This window comes from Magallana gigas, chromosome 9 (genome assembly GCF_963853765.1).
Source record: "Magallana gigas chromosome 9, xbMagGiga1.1, whole genome shotgun sequence".
NCBI classification, from domain to species: Eukaryota; Metazoa; Mollusca; class Bivalvia; order Ostreida; family Ostreidae; genus Magallana; species Magallana gigas.
In genome coordinates, this window is record NC_088861.1 from 9,339,867 (window position 1) to 9,357,748 (window position 17,882).

The 17,882-nt window shown below is 32.8% G+C and overlaps 1 protein-coding gene across 2 annotated transcripts in view; it reads left to right on the top strand.

The window, feature by feature from the left end:
• LOC117692238 (putative leucine-rich repeat-containing protein DDB_G0290503) overlaps positions 1–17,882 on the top strand; it is a 1,014,555-nt gene that overhangs the window by 163,714 nt on the left and 832,959 nt on the right. The window lies entirely within an intron of this gene.

Below are 17,882 nucleotides of genomic sequence, written 5' to 3' on the forward strand. Positions count from 1 at the left end.
CACATGAACATACATTATGTGATCAATGCAATAATGCATAAGTTTCCTTTACATATTTTATTTTTTTTATAAGAATCAATGTAATCAAAACGTGCAAGAAGTGACAACTTACTTTACTATTGCAATGATAAAATCCAAATTATTTTGCCTCAGTGGTCGATGTGGTGCTTCACAAATTCAAATTCAAAATGTGCTCTCCCTCGCCACAGCTGGACGCTACTTCTTTGTTTAAGTCCACGCAAGTAATTTGATACTAATTGGTCAGCTTGCTTCAAGCAGTGCAAATTTAGAAGAGTTGTTACGCTACTGGCAAACACACCTCACTTAAAGTTTATAAGTATGTATTTAATATTTTGTAAAGAGCTCGATCAATGCCTATTAATTTATATTTTCTATTGTTATACCCCTGTAAAACAATTGCTATATAACTCTATACGAAAAAAAGTCCAGCATTTTGACTGTTGGACTGGAACTGTTGGATTAGAATTGTTAAAATCGACTGCTGAACGATGACGTCACATTCGCGAAAACGAGTTATCGATTAGAAGGGATACAACAAAACAGTTGTTGACTGTGTCTCCGGCAACAGTTGATCTGTCAGACCGGCTCACAAACTGTTGCCCAAGGCCTTCAAAAGTTTGCGAGCCGGTCCGACAGATCAACTGTTGACCTCCACCCCAGTCAAAAACTGTAATGTTTATTATAATGGCATTGTTTTTAAAAATTTTGAGTACAGAGGTCGATCATTGCGTTGTACTGTCCTAATCAAGGGAAATTATTATATTTAATACAAAAACAATACAATCAAATTATATTTTTGTATTATGTTTCGATTGGTATTTCTTAAGTACGGGATGTCATACTGACGTTGAAAAATAGTTAGCTTTTCAACGTCTTTTTTTCAACGTCTAGTAACGGGTTTTTTTTTTTTGCTGTTTAACGTCATCAACCATATATTTTCAAAATTGGTACAACGTTGCTTGCCTGTAGGGTTTATTAATTAATTTAATTAATTGTCCTTGATATTAAACAAACAGTTTATACAAATTTATATCATTATTAAATTACATAAATACAGTCAATGATATAAAAATATTAATTAACTTCTAAATTACTTTTTACATAGGTACGTTGTAACATTTTAAGTATTATCTGTGTATAAAATCACTTCCTGTGTAATAGGATTAGCAGCGTTCACGACTGCAGATAGACCCTAAGCCGTGGAGACATTCACACATGTTGAATTAACCCTGGCCTCATCTGGGATTTACCACCCGGTAAAAATGTTCGTTCTCTAGGTTCACACGCAACCTGTATTCTATAATTCTATTTTTATACTTATCGACGAAATGTGGAAGTTTCCATTACGTAGTTTCATAATAATATTATACTTCATGTTATATGATATTTTCCTATTTGGATATATAGCTTCAGTATTATTTTATGATAAGAGAAAAGCTAAATATACAGTCTTACTTCAAAAATAGCATGATTTTGCTCCCTGACCTTGTAGGCATTAAAATAAATAAGGAATACATGTACTTTTTCATGGGAAATAACCTTAAATTGAGGAACGTATCGTGTTTCTTTAACATGCAAGTAAAACATAAAGTTTCTGAGTTGATGACTTTCCATAAACTCAAATTCTGATCGGTGAAAAATAATTAGAGCGTTAACTAAAGAAAAACACGTATACATTTCTTTGACAGTTTAAAGTTTGAATCTTGACTCTACTTGAATGTGCACCTTTCACCTCCAGGATTTTCAACAAAAAGTGTATTGTTTTTGAAAAGTGCCTTCAATGTTTTGTAAGTACAGCATACTCCGGATATATTGAAACTCAAGGGACCATGCAAATTATTTCAAAATTTCCGTAATTTAATATAAACGAAATTGACTGACGTGAAGCCGCCATTTTTGAAAGTTCAATCCCGATATAAACATAGAAAAGCAAACCCGAACAAATTATTTGGTCAGTGTTTATCTATTACAGTGAACAGATTACATGGAATAATAGTCCTTGAAAGTTTGATTAAAATATCAGTAAGTTTTGTTAGTTTCATTTTGTTACAATATTTAACCTCCTCATAAATTAATATCTGATCACATTCTTTTACGTTTTGGAGAAAAATCAGCGGACTCAAACGTTTCAATTCCTGCTGAATGCTGTTTGTGTATCATTGTAAGTGTTCTTGGGTTAATCTCAAAATCCTTAGTTTTTTCGAATTTAGTCTTTGTCATTTTACCAATAGCCGTAACTAGTTCGTATTTAGTGTCCAAAGATAAGGTTTTTCTTTTCTGTGGGGTTTCCATATAACGTCTATCCTCAATACATCCGTATACGTAAAAACAAAGAACTTAACAGTGAATAAATTTTATTTTTTAAAAGAAGTATAAAAACACACAAGATGAGAACTAATCATATCACCTTTGTATATCAACCGGTCAGTCTGGCAAAATTACTGTCACTGATCGTGACGAAACTGCCAGGGAGTACTTCAGTATAACCGTTATAAACACAACTCATTAACACCTCGGCGGAGCGATCAGTGGCTTCAATATAAGCGATGTTTTAAATTAGCCGATTTCAATATATCCGTTAATTAATGCAAAGAAAATGAGAGGCTAAAACTGGGCATTTATTTCTATTTCAGAATAATCGGAATTTCAAAACAATCGATTTTAATATAAGTGGAGTAAGCTGTAATTTGTAAGTAGATATTTATATTTGCGCGTTTTCTCATTTTTTTTTTAAAATCCCATAGTGCAGTTAACCCGGTTTGATCTATGAAAAAATCACGTTAATAACCATATAGAAATACACACAATCATCAATTTCAGATATTGTCACGTATCATGCTATTTTAAAAGTTCTGTTACTAACATTTTAATTTTTGTATGGCTTTCTTATGCTATTAACCTTGTAGTTTTTATTATTCAACACAATGAAGGAACAAAGTAAGTAAATATAATCAATAAATGTTTAATCTCTCCAGGAAAGAGTCATTATACAGCGTTTGTTAAAAATTCGCCTCTTGCTTGGTAAAAAAGCAAAGTTTCACATTCATGTAAAAGATGTCATTGCCACTCACAATTACTTAAAAATTACAAGGTCTTCCCAATTATCTATTATTTCTATATGAAAAATTTAAAAGGAAATACAGAAGGCCGGGTAATCAAGGCGGCAATTTAAATCATTTTGGGCTATTGTCATCCAAAATAATAATGTATGATTTAAATCCGATGTTTATCTAGTCTACATTTTTGCCCAATGTCTTTTCCTCGGTGAAACTTTCCACTCCAGGTAATTCATCTCAATTTCGAAAGGTGCATGTGAGGGGTGTCGGTGTGGAGTAAGGGAATGTAGAATATATAAAAGGGACAAACTTTTAAAGATATATTTACATTTAACATTTAATTCCAAAAGTGAGGGTCGTGGGTTGGGTTGAGAGGCCTTTGTATATTTTTGCATACATGTATTAATTTTGGTTTTTATACGTTGGTCTTGAATGCTTGTAAGGGAGCGCACTTTTTTGGAAAGTGAGGTAAATGAATATGAAATGAAAACTCTCACTTTGCTACATTATCTGGGAGTACCAACCCCGATACAACATTTCAATTTTATTTTCATTATGACATAACATGACAAAGTAGTCATTTGAGATTGAGATTTAAAACGTGTACGGATATGCGTTCGTGTGCCATAAATACACGTCCACGTTTTTGTAATTTATCAGTTGAGATTTTATTAGCTGTAGGTTATAAAAGTGTACGTAAATTTCGACGTATTTTTAATGACATGAATTTACTCAATTAATTCCAAATGAATTGTGAATTTGTATCAATTTGCATGCAAAGTAATTTTGAAATTCTATATAATGTATCACGAGAATATATTCACTTAAACATTATTTTTGCTGTAAAAGCTACAAGTTTGTACTTTTGTAGACGACACTCTACACGTTTAGAGAACGTGTAAAAACCTTGTCATCAAAAATTGATGACGTAATGCGCAAAGAATTTAAATGATTCCCCTAGTATACGTACACGTACCCCGCACAAGGTTGAAATATCAACCTTTCTATTAATTTTTCTTTACACATATTGTCCGTCGTCGTATCGTCTATCTTTTCTTTGGTCCATCCATCCATACAATTTTCTTTTCCTTTTTCTTAACTACTCGTCGAATTCTTACTTAACTTTACCAAAAAGCATTCTTGGATGTAGGGTTGATAAGACTGTTAACGAGCAACGTTTTTTCGCAAAGGGAAATTATTTTTAAAAGAGCGAAATTAGGTTCGTTATTTTTTTTTTTAAATCTACAAATTCAGAACAAACAATAGGAATACGAAATCATAAAACAATGCACTACCTCTCCTTTTAAATATTTTTTAAATCATTTCCAATACAATTTGGAAAACCCTGCTCCTCATAGTTTGGTGACAGCCATGAATAACCATCTTGTTATATTTTTTATGATATTGCTCGATTGAATCTTTGTTGAACACAGCTACAAACTGTGCTGAATTTTAGAATATGATTTGGGTTTAAATGAAAAAAGAGGTTTATTAAATGAAATTTACATCATGATCAACATTAAATATTTTAATATGATTTATAAGTTTACTTAAAAAAAATTAAACTCACTTTTTTGCGCACTCCAAACAAATTCCCTCTTCTTTGGGAAAATTCATAAAAAAAAAAATAAACTCACTTTTATGCCCACTCCAAACAAATTTCCTCTTTTTGGGCAAATTGTGAAGTTTGTGTGGCAAAAAATGAAAAAAATGTAAACAATATATATATATATATATATATATATATATATATATATATATATATATATATATATATATATATATATATATATATATATATATATATATATATATATATATATATATGAAAAAAATCACAACACCGAAATAAACTAAACTAGTTTCATTTTAAATCATCAGGAGTTTGATGATATAAGTATATATATTTATCTCATACGTGTGGTGTATATTACCCGTGTGATAAACCTTTGCTATATCAAACGGGTGATGCTTTATCAAATACTTCTGGTCCCAACTATTTTTGACACAGCCCCTCGCTTCAACGCTTCAGTGACCTATCTTCGAAGATTTTGTTAATACTTTCAAAATAACTATATCTACTACAAAAATTGATATTAAACGGATTTTGTCAAAACTTTACATTCAAATATGAAGGAAAACATATAACTGCGTAGCACAGACGTCGGAACCGGGGGGGGGGGGGGGGCTTAGCTCCCTCCCCCCACTTCTTTGCAAAGTTTTACATAACCGTAACCAACAGACCCTTTTTCTTGTTTGTCAAGATTTTATTTATAAGTTTAGCCCCTTTCCAACTTTCAATTTGCTTTGTGTAGTTTATACAACTGCAAATTACGTTAACTATCAAGAAGTTCATCCTGACGACGCAAAGAAGGTTGTGTTCATATACAAGAACTTACCGAAATAATGTTTATTAGACTTTCATTCCACCACCAGTAAGCATCCTTATTCACTATTTCCAATTTCGAATCATTAGGCTAGGCCTAGTGTTTGTTTTATAAAACATCAACAACTGTTCCTCGTTCGAGTCAATTCAAACTAACGAGCATTCCCAACTTTGTGTCTGTCAACAAACTTCATTATTCAATTCTTCTGATCAGTATTTCTATTTAATCAAGTAAATAAGCTCTAAGAAAATTATTTAGAGCTAAAAAATTATTTCAAGGTTTATTTCAGTGAAACTTTACTTCAAAACAGTTAAATTTATATAAAAAATGACGTACCAAATTGTATTGTGCAAGGTCACAATAACCGCATAACACAACGTTGCATCATCGTCTTTGATCTTTGAAAAATCAATTCGGGTCATATAAGGGACTGTCTCAAAAGCTTCATAATATAAATCAAATTGTATGAGATAAATAGAACATCTATAATTGTGTGATTTTATATTTGCTTAATCCAACGAGTTGAAATGGTGTATATATTCGCGAGGCTTGCCGAATAAATAAATAAATATACATATAAAGCACAGGAAAATTCACTTTTTTGGAGCTCCACCTCTGCCCCGACCGAGGCTTGAATTCACGACCTCTGGAATCCATTCTCTTAGCAGTGAGCGGCCACCGCGCAAACCACTCGGTCAACAATTGTATAATGTTTGTTATAAAAAATGGCATTGTTTTTAAAATTTTGAAGTACAGAGGTCGATTATTGCGTGTACTTTCCTCATCAAGGGAAATGATTATATTTATTACAAAAGCAATACAATCAGATAGTATTTTTATACAGTTGTTGACTGGGGTCGTGGGCAACAGTGGTTCACGACTGCAGATGGATCCCAAGCCGTTGAGACATTCACACATGTCAAATCAAGCCCTGGCCTCATCTTGGATTTACTACCCGGTAAAAATCTTTGTTCTCTAAGTTCACACGCAACCTATATTCTATAATTCTATTTTTATACTTATCGACGATATGTGGAAATTTCCATTTCGTAGTTTCATAATTATACTTCATGTAATATGATAATTTCTATTTGAATATAGTTTCAATATATACTATGCCTTTATTTATAAGCATGCTATTGTATTTTGCCTATTATTATAAGGGAAAAGCTAAAGTATTTTTAATTCAAAAATAGCATGATTTTGCTCCCTGACCTTTTGGGCATTAACAGGTTTAAGTGTAAATAAATAAGGAATACTGTTTCATGGAAAATAATCTGAAATTGAGGAACGTCTCGTGTGTCTTTAACATGCAAATAAAACATAAGGTTCCTGAGTTGATGACTTTGTATAAACCCGAATTCTGATCGGTGAAAAATAATTGGAGCGTGAACTAAAGAAAAACACGTAATATACATTTGATTGACAGTTTCCAGTTTGAATCTTGACTCTACTTGAATGTGCACCTTTTGCCTCCAGGATTTTTCACAAAAGATGTATTGTTTATCAAAAGAGCCTTCAATGTTTTGTAAGATATTTGTAAGTAGATATTTATATTTGCACGTCTTTTTTCCTTTTTAATTTCTTTAAAAAAAAATTAACATTGTGCAGTTAACCCGGTTTGATCTATGAAAATATAACGTTAAGAGCCATATAGAAATTCACACAATCATTAATTTCAGATATTGTCACGTATTATGTTATTTTAAAAGTTCTGTTATTAACATTTTAATTTCTTTATCGCTTTTTTATGCCATTAACCTTGTACGTAGTTTCTATTATTCAACACAATGAAGGAACAAAGTAAGTAAATATAATCAATAAATGTTTAATCTCTGCAGGAAATGGTCATTATACAGCGTTTGTTAAAATATTCGCCTCTTGCTTGGTAAAAAAGCAAAGTTTCACATGCATGTAAAGGATGGCATTGCCACTCACAATTACTTACAAATTACAAGGTCTTCCCAATTATCAATTACTTTTAAATAAAAAATTTAAAAAGAAATGATTCCTTATTCAAAATAAAGCAAAATCACTGAAGTGATTTTCGACCTACTTCTTTTATTTTTTCTGATTACCCGATAAAACCGTACTGAAGACCAGGTAATAAAGGCGCCAATTTAAATCATTCTGGGCTATTGTAACCCAAAAGAATTATACATAATTTAAACCCGACGTTTATCTAGGCTACATTTTTGTCCAATGTCTTTTTCTCGGTGAAACATTTCACTCCAGGTATTTCATCTCAATTTCGAAAGTTGCCAGTCAGGGGTGTCAGTGTAGAGTAAGGGGATGTAGAATATATAAAAGGGACAAACGATTAAAGATATACTTACATTTAACATTTAATTCCAAAAGTAAGGGTCGTGTGGTGGAGGGGGGGGGGGGTTGAGAGGCTTTTGTATGTTTTCAGTAAAGTTTGCATACATTTATTAATTGTGGTTTTTATACGTTGATCTTGAATGCTTGGGAGGGAGCGCACATTTTTGGAAAGTGAGGTAAATGAATATGAAATGAAAACTCTCACCTTGCTACATTATCTGGGAGTACCAACCCCGACACAACATTCCAATTTTATTTTCGTTATTATTACATAACATGACAAAGTAGTCATTTGAGATTGAGATTTAAAACGTGTACGGATATGCGTTCGTGTGCCATAAATACACGTCCACGTTTTTGTAATTGATCAGTTGAGATTTTATTAGTTGTAGGTTATAAATGTGTACGTAACTTTTGACGCAGTTTTGTGACATGAATTTACTCAATTAAATCAAAATAAATTGTGAAAATTGTATCAATTTGCATTGCATGCAAATGAATTTTGAAAATCTATATAATGTATCACGAGAATATATTCACTTGTACATTATTTTTGTTGTAAAAGCTACAAGTTTGTACTTTTGTAGACGACATTTTACAAGTTTAGAGAACATTGTCATCACAAAAACTGATGACATAATACGCATAGAATTTAAATGATTCCCCTAGTACACGTACCCCGCACAAGTTTTAATTATCAACCTTTCTAATAATTTTTCTTTACACATATTGTATGTCGTCATATCGTATGTCTTTTCTTTGGTCCATCCATCCAAACAATTTTCTTTTCCTTTTTCTTATCTACGCGACAAATTCTTACTTAACTTTACCAAAAAGCATTCTTGGATGGAGGGTTGATTAGACTGTTAACGAGCAACATTTTTTCGCAAAGGGAAATTATTTTTGAAAGAGCGAAATTAGGTTCGTAATTTTTTTTGGTTTTAAAATTTTATTTTAAAAAAAATGTTAATGAATCGTATTTGTATTTCTATTTTTGTCAGGTATAAGGTTTTAACTTTTCTCATAAAACTCGTCAGAATCCCTGACGAGTGTAAGGAGAAAGTGGTGAATTTAATCAAACTGTAATTTTTGTAGATTTGTAGGTGATAAAACATCAAAAATATGAGAAACGGACAGCGTTGCGCTTTAATGCTTTTAGTGTGTAAGTATGTCGATATTATACCGTACAGTTTCATCAGTATTCGTGTACATCTTTTAAGGTCACCTGAGTCACTCAGGTGACCTATTGCAATCTTCGTCCGTCGTCGTGCGTCGTGCGTTGTGCGTAAACAATTTTACATTTTTAACTTCTTGAAAACTACCATGCCAATCGTTACCATTTTTGGTGTGAAGCATCTCTATGGTAAGAAGAATCTAAATTGTGAAATGCATGGGTCTACCACCCATGGGGTGCCACGGGCGGGGAAAAATATGCAAAAAAAAGCCAAATTTTTTAAAATACTCTTCTCTACTTCCACACATGTGAGGAAAAAACTGATTGCATTTTTATGATGTCCATGAAGCCCTCTACCAAAATTGTGAAATTCATGGCCTCTGGTTCAGGTGTTCAGGCTCTAGGGTGGGGCCAATATTGCCATATAGTAAAAATGTATTAAATCTTAGAAAATCTTCTTCTCTACTACCATATATATTTGTTAAAAACTGAATGCATGATTATGATTTCCATGAAGCCCCCTACCTAAATTGTGAAATTCATGACCCCTGGGTCTTGGGTTCGTGCTCTTTGGTGGTGCCAATATGGTCATATAGTAAAAATGTATAAAATCTTAGAAAATCGTCTTCTCTACTACCATATATATTTGTTGAAAACTAAATGCATGATTATGATGTCCATGAAGCCCTCTACCTAAATTGTTGAAATTCATGACCCCTTTGTTAGGGGTTCAGGCTCTAGGGTGGTGCCAATATGGACATATAGTAAAAATGTATTAAATCTTCAAAAAAAATTTCTTCTCTACTTCCACACGTATGGGCAAAAAACTGAATACATGGTTATGATGTCCACTAACTCCTCTACCTAAATTGTGAAATCCATGGCCCCTGGGTCAGGGATTCAGGACATGAAGGGGGGGGGGGCAATATGGCAATATAGTGTTAATGCATATAATTTGTAAAAATTGTCTTCTCTATTCTCACACATCTGTATAAAAAACTGACTAATAATTATGTTTACCAGGAAGTCCTCTACAGAAATTTAAATTTCATTTCCCCTCAAGGATGGGTTTTGACTCTAGGGCAGGGCCAAAATGGATGTATAAGTGTTAATGTATATAATGTTAAAAAATTATCTTTTTTACTCCCACACACCTTAGAGGAAAGCTGAATTCAGGATTTTGTAGACCGGATCTTTTAGTTTTTCGCCAAAATTATAGGTTTCACAGTTCTTGTTGAAAGATTTCAGGCAGGGAGGTGGTCATCATTACAAATTTATAATTTTTCTACTCCAGTATGAAACCTTTTTGATTAGATGCATATATGAGACTCCTCGACAAGTTTGTGTATGGGTTATATGCTACTCAGGTGACCGTTAAGGCCATTTGGCCTCTTGTTTCTTACCATATGTCAAATTCATAGTTCGAAAAATACTACGGCGATTTGTGGAAATGTCCTCTGTAATCTATTGTCAGATATATATATATATATATATATATATATATATACTCGAGAATCAGGGTCAATGTCGACGCTCGATATACATAGCATCAATGTCGACACTTAGGAAAATTGAGTTTATAAGCGATTTCTAGTTGTAATTTGACAAGGATGGACTTTGATAAAATTGTTTTGCCGTAATTAATACATATCTCATCGTTTTATAAAATAAAATCTAAGAAAACAAGAGATCTCAGAATCGTGTCGACTTTCGTAATATATACGCGTCGACATTATGTTTTTCTGCAGAATGTCAACACGAAAAAATGTATATGTGTTTGAAAGGGGAATTACTGTTCACGTCTTATTTCGTGTCTTGAAAAGAAAATAGTTTTAACATACATGGAGATTTTATTTATCGAAACGCTACACATATTCAGTGTTTTCTTTTTATGTCGTCAACTGCATTTAGTTTTTGAGCCGAATTTGCAAATCTTTCAATAAATCGATGTATTATCTCAGTTTTTCTAAAAATAGACAAAGAGTTGTCCCACATGACAGTGATGCGGAAAGTCCCGTCTACTTTCGTTTTTCAACTTACTCGCGTATATTTACATTATGAATTCTTTATTTCTCGCGGCATTTCTTGTTTCTAGATTGTAATTTTCGTTTGAAAGATAAAAAGAAATAGTTTTATAATTGTATCCACCGGTGTATACTAATTCTTGAACTCTTTTTTAGGGAAAATACATACATACTGCGAAAGTCGACTCGATTCTTACATCTCATGTTTTCGTAAAGTTTATTAAATAAAACATTTAGATATGTTTTGGATAAGGCATATAAACATCATCTAAGTCAATTCTTATTAAATTACAACGGGAAAACGCTTATAAATTCAATTCCCCTACGTGTCGACATTAATGCTATGTATATCGAGTGTCGACATTTTATATATATACTCTCCCCCCTAAAACCAATTTTCCCGGAAATGTTACCCTTTTTGGAGAAAATAAGATTTAAAAAAAATAGCGTTTGTTTATATCTATATATACACCTGTTCCTCGCTCTGGAAAGAATAAGTACAAGCCAAATATTTATAATAATATATTGTCACATTAAATGCATGTATATACTATTTCAAAACTTATATTATTAGGGTGTTTTCTCTTGTTATTCACACCATATGAAAAAGTACAAGCCTAATGTTCTTATCCATTAAATCACACACAATGTTTAAAATAAATTCTTTAATTTACCACACCTAAAATATTCCAAGCCCCATTTTAATAAAACCCTTTTCCCGAGAATTCTTCTCTTTGTTGAGAATATAAGGTTGTTGGAATAAACAGCGTGCGTCCCCAACCCCCTTCCGGTAAGAGTACTTCTCTGGTCGCGTCTTATTCTTTTTGAGAGCGTCTTCATATATATTTACATGTTTTGTTATGTCTTAATTATAAGTTAATATACATATGGATGCAGATATATCATGACATGACATTCAACACATCTTATATACCTTCGACGCCTTGTGCAAAAAATTGCGATTACGAATTAAGTTGCAAAAATTTAAGACTGTTCACTTTCGGGAAAAGATATCAAAATTAAGTAACTTTAACTTTCATCTAGGGGAAATAAACTGAACTACAAGGCATCATACAAATATTTAGGGATGATTTTTCAACGAAAATACGTGATTTTAAAGTGATTTGAAAGTGAGTGCCCTGGGATCCGTCTTCTAAAAAATCAACGCAAATAAATTGGTTCGATTCCGAACCTTCGAAAATTTATTTAATAATTTTGTTATATCCGTCCTTTATCAGCATTGGGGTAGGGGATACAAGAAGCATCATTGTATTGAAATTGTACAAAATCGAGCCCTCCGATATTTTCTTGGTGTTCATCGGATTACTCCGTTGCTAGGTAAAGCGGGTGGTAAGTTCTAAAATCCACCACGAAATGAACATTTTGCGTCTGTTGAATCGACTAGTATATATGGAAAATGAACGCATTACCAAGTTGGCACGGTGCGCAAAACAATTCTTCTCACTGGAGCTCTCAAGTTAAAAATATCCTGGAATCTCTAAACATGGGAAGTACTTATACCAATTTTATACCTTGTAATTTGAACTATGCAGAGGAAAATTAACGTAATAACTTCGAAACCGAATGTTTCAAAAATATTCAAGATGTGCCAAAACTTCGAACATATATCCTATTTAAATCAAGCTATTCCGTTGAAGAATATACGTTACGCTAGATCTTGCTAAACTCATCAGATCCTTGGCAATGTTTAGATGTGGTGTACTTCCTCTAATGATTGAAACAGGTCGCAATACAGAGGAGAACCGGTACAGGAAAGAATATGTAACTTGTGTGACTTAAATGAAATTGAAAATGAAAGTTTTCTTAGTGATATTGTCCATTCAAAATATTACCAATTATAGTACTCTGTTCACTAATCTAATATGTAAATATCTCCGCCGAATTGCTCATTTTATCTATTAATTATACAACAGAAACATTTGACAAAGCCAACTAACTCCTAAAACATGCAAATTTTATTCACCCTGTAACAGTTTTAAAGCGTTTTATAGGTCCATTGGCCGGGTGTATTGACATTATATCTGTAAAATGAATTTTGTAATTAATTATATACATGTACACATATCACTATGATAAACTATTGACTTAATTGCTATATATTCTGCTTTGTAACGACTCACAGGATGATTTGTTTATTGGGTTGTATATGATTTATACCCATTCCCCCTGTTCTCTCCAATTTATAAGTCTCAAATCAGTGTATGACTTCTTTGTTTTTTTAACATAAATGATTTTCAAATTACATGTTAAATATATAACACTTTTGATTTGCAATTTTGACAAAATTAATGTAACGTTATAAATTCTATGTAACATTGGCATTTTTTTTTTATTATAATCTAAAACTATTACGTTATATATCAATATTTTATACTATTCGACTTTTCCCATCAGTTATTTTGATTTATCATTAATTAAATGGGGCCTATGTCCGAAAAGTCTTTATGTGAAAATTATGAAAGTTTGACAACTAGAGATTCTACCCTCACCATATATTGATCCGGAGTACTTTTTCAACGTTGAAAATTGAGACCAAAAGTCGTGATATTTATACCCGGGGTCATTTTTCAAAAGCTTGAAAATAGTTTTCTGAACTCTGATGACCTTAACACATTTAAGTTTGAGCTTGTTCAAAATTAGAGAGGTTAAGCATTTGAACGTGTACGTCTACGGGTACGTGTAGAACTACAAGTATGTTTACACGTACAAAAATTAAGCGTATGTTTAATAAACTGTACTTGTAAATGAACGTGAAAAATAATTAGATTTAACATTTTCAACATGTTCAGTTTACTCTCACTGTTCATGAAATAATTCAATGAATTTGATGAAACCAAAAGCACAGTCGTCCTTAACCTATCGTCTGCTGTACACAAAACAACTTTTGATATACACAAGGTATGTATTTCTTTTGAAAAATGCTACAAGTTTACACCTCCGTGTACTTTTAATTTTACACGTTTTGTACAACTTGTAGAATTACGCGGCATGCAGAAATTATGACGAATTACACATTAACTTAGGGAATTCCCCTATTTACACGTACTCGTTCACGTACACGTTCAAATGCTTAACCTCTCTATTAACTCCAATAACTGAGTTTTGAACTGTTTTTTTACTGGAACTTCAAATTGTTCAACACGGTTTAATGTAATCTTATATCCTTTATGTCCCTATACATATACGGACGTGGCTGTGTTGTTTTGAACCCCTGTCACACCTGGCTGGCTGACAACGCACTAGAAACGCCGTGGGAGCGCGGTACAAACGCTAATAAACACAGAGGAAATACCAAGAGAGCGCGATGATCGCAGCAACAGCTCTCGGGGGTCGCTGTGTGAACGCAGCAAAACAAAAAACAACTCGTTCAAACGCTGTGAGTGCGTAATGATAGTGCAATAAAGACGCAGTGAGATCCCAAAGGACTCCAAGAGGTCTCCGTGCAAGTGAGGAAGGTATATTGCTACATAAGTAAGGAAAAATGACTATAGAAAAAATTAAATTCACCGCGTTCATCATATAGTTTTTTGTTAGGTTATCATCAAGGGTTTGACTCTGTTAAACTAAATAGGGTACATGTACATTCAGCTTAACTTAACAATGATAGTGGTAGACTATTGGTTAGTAACTCTGAAAATTTTCAGAACAGACATTTATTGTTTCCGAGCCCGATGTTTATCACTCTATTTAAGTTAAATGGATGTATTACAAGTATAAGAGAACCTATTTTTTCACCTTTTTTTTCCTAACTGTAGTTTTTACAATGGTGGTTGTGCACCACTAGTAGGTGCCATGAGAATTTCAGCCCACAGGGATAGTGCCTCCGATGTTTTCGAGCCAAATGTTCTTTTACATTTTTTAACATATATAAAAACACTGTTAAAGGTCGGGACCGCTTGATAAATTCACAACAGTAATGTCCACACGAAATATTTATGCACGTTGGTTTATTTCAATTTTAATTCCCTTTGTGTACTGTAGGGTCTGATTCTGCTTAACTAGTGAGGGTACATGTACTTTCAGCTGAACTTAACATTGGTAGTGCTAGTCTATTGGTAATTAACACTGAAAAGTTCAGTCCCAAAAACCAGACATTCAATGTTTCAGAGCCCGATGTTTATAGTTATATTTATGTTTATGAGATGTATTACATGTATAGAAAGACCTAAATGTTTTAAAGAAGAAGTTGTATAAACACAATATATCGACAGTGTAAGACCAATTGCGGATGACTCTAACAATTTCAGCTCCAGCGTAAGGTGTTTCGATGTTTCAGAGCCCGATGTTTTAATTGTCTTTTTCCCTACTTAAAGTTTTTACCATGGTAGCTGTCCACAACTAGTAGGTGCCATGAGAACATCAGCCCACGGAGTAAGAGCCTCCGATGTTTTTGAGTCAAGTCTTCTTTCATCTTTTAAGAAGTTGTATCAACACAATATGTTGACAATGTTAGAGCAGTTGTTAGGATAACCTAACAAAATCATCTCCTGGGTATTGTGTTTCGATGTTTCGGAGCCCGATGTTTTTATTGGGTTTTTTTTCATTTACTATTATTTTTACAATAGTAACTCTCCACCACTAGTAAATGAACACTTCAGCTAACGGGGTAAAAGCATCTGTTGTTTTCGAGTATAATGTCCTCTTATCTTTTTTTAACATATATATAAATAAGACTGTACAAGGTCGACACCGTTTGATAAACACAGCACTAATGTTGACAAGAAAGATATATACGTTGGTGTTTTTCATTTTAATTTCCTTGGTGTACAGTAGGGTCTAATTCCGTTAAACTAGAAATGGTGTATGTACTTTCAGCTTAACTAAACAGTGATTGTGCTACACTATAGGAAAGTAACACTGAAAAATTCGGTCCCTAAAGAACAGACATTCAATGTTTCCGAACCCAATGTTTATAATTCGATTTAGGTTAAATAGATGTATTACTGGAGGGCCTATATCTTTTAAAAAAGAAGTTGTATCAACATTATATGTTGACAGTGTCAGACCACTTGGGGGTGAACCTAACGATTTCATCTCCTGGGTATGGTGTTTTGATGTTTCGGAGCCCGATGTTTTTTATTGTTTTTTTCCCTTGCTATAGTTTTTACAATGGTAGCTGTCCACCACTAGTAAACGAAAACTTCAGCCCACGGGGTAAAAGCCTCTGTTGTTTTGGAGTACAATGTCCTCTTAACTTTTTTAACATATATAAAAACAACTTTGTACAACGTCGACACCACTTGATAAACACAGCACTAATGTTGACACGAAAAATATATACGTCGGTGTATTTCACTATTAATTCCCTTGGTGTACAGTAGGGTCTTATTCTGTTTAACTAAATGTGGTACATGTACTGTTAGGTTAACCTAACAGTGATAGTGTTAGACAATTGTTTACTAAAACTAAAAGTTTCAGTTTCAGTCCTCACAGAACGGCCATTCAATGTGTCCGAGACCGATATTCATAATTGTATTTATGTTAAAGAGATGTGTTACAGGAGGGCCAATATTTTTGAAAAAAGAAATTTGTCAGACCACTTGGGGCCGAACTGAATAATATCAGTTCCGGGGTAGGGTGTTTCGATGTGTAGTAGCCCGATGTTTTTATTGTTTTTTCCCTAATTATAATTTTTACAATAGTAGCTGTCCACCACTAATAAGTGGCATGAAAATTTCAGTCCACGAGGTAAAATCCACCGTTGTTTCCGAGTACAATGTTCTTTAACTTATTTTAACATATATAAAACAATAAGGCACAAGGTCGACACCGCTTGATAAACACAGCACTAATGTCGACACAAAAGATATATACGTCGGTTTATTTCATTTTTAATTCCCTTGGTGCACAGTAGGGTCTGACACTGTTAAACTGTAAAAAGTACATGTATTTTCAGCTAAACGTACCAGTGAGAGTGCTAGTCTTTTGGTTATAACACTAAACATTTAAGTCCAAAGAGAACATTTTACGGATAATGGTTCGATGTTTCCAAGCCTGATGTTTATAATTCGATTTAGCTTAGGTTGTCCATCCAAAACTAGATTGATAATAGATTGCAAGTTTGATCACTAAAATCTTAGTGTGATTTTAACGAGTTTATTAAATAATAAAGTCTCATTTTTGAAATCTTTCAAAAAATTTAATTTTGATAAATTTATCATATGTTGAAGTTAACATTGAAGTCTATGGGAAAAATGCATTTTTAAATATATTTCTTAAGTACAAGTAATTTTCTCACATTTCTCTTGGTAAAAAGTTGCAAAAGCTTTCTCCGTCTTCGAATATGCTAAAATAATTCATAGTTTACCATATTTTTTTCAGAAAATGATTTTTTTTAAATTTTCCTAAAGGGCAGACAACTCTTAAAAAGTTTTAAGTGCAAAACGTTTATTTAATTAACTATATACATACACCCAAGTTTGGTTTATGTCAGTCTTATAATAGCTTCAAAATATGTATCTGATGTAGTATAGATCAATCAAAATTGTTAAATTCACCTTAGTTATAGATGGACTACCTTAAATAGATGTATTAAAGGAGGGCCAATATCTTTTTAAAAAAGATTGTATCAACACAATATATTGGCAGGGTCAAACCACTTGCGGGTGAACCTAATAATTTCAGCACTGGAGTTGAGTGAATCGATGCTCCGGATCTCTATGGGTTTTTTGTGTGGGTTTTTTTCCCTAACAATAATTTTTACAATAGAAGGAGGCATGAAAACTTCAGCCAACGGGGTAAGAGCCTCCGTTGTTTTCAAGTACAATGTTCTCTAACTTTTTTTAACTTATACAAAAACAACACGGCAAAATGTCGACCGACACCACTTGATAAACACAGCACTAATGTCGACACTAAAGATAGTTTTTTTTTTCAT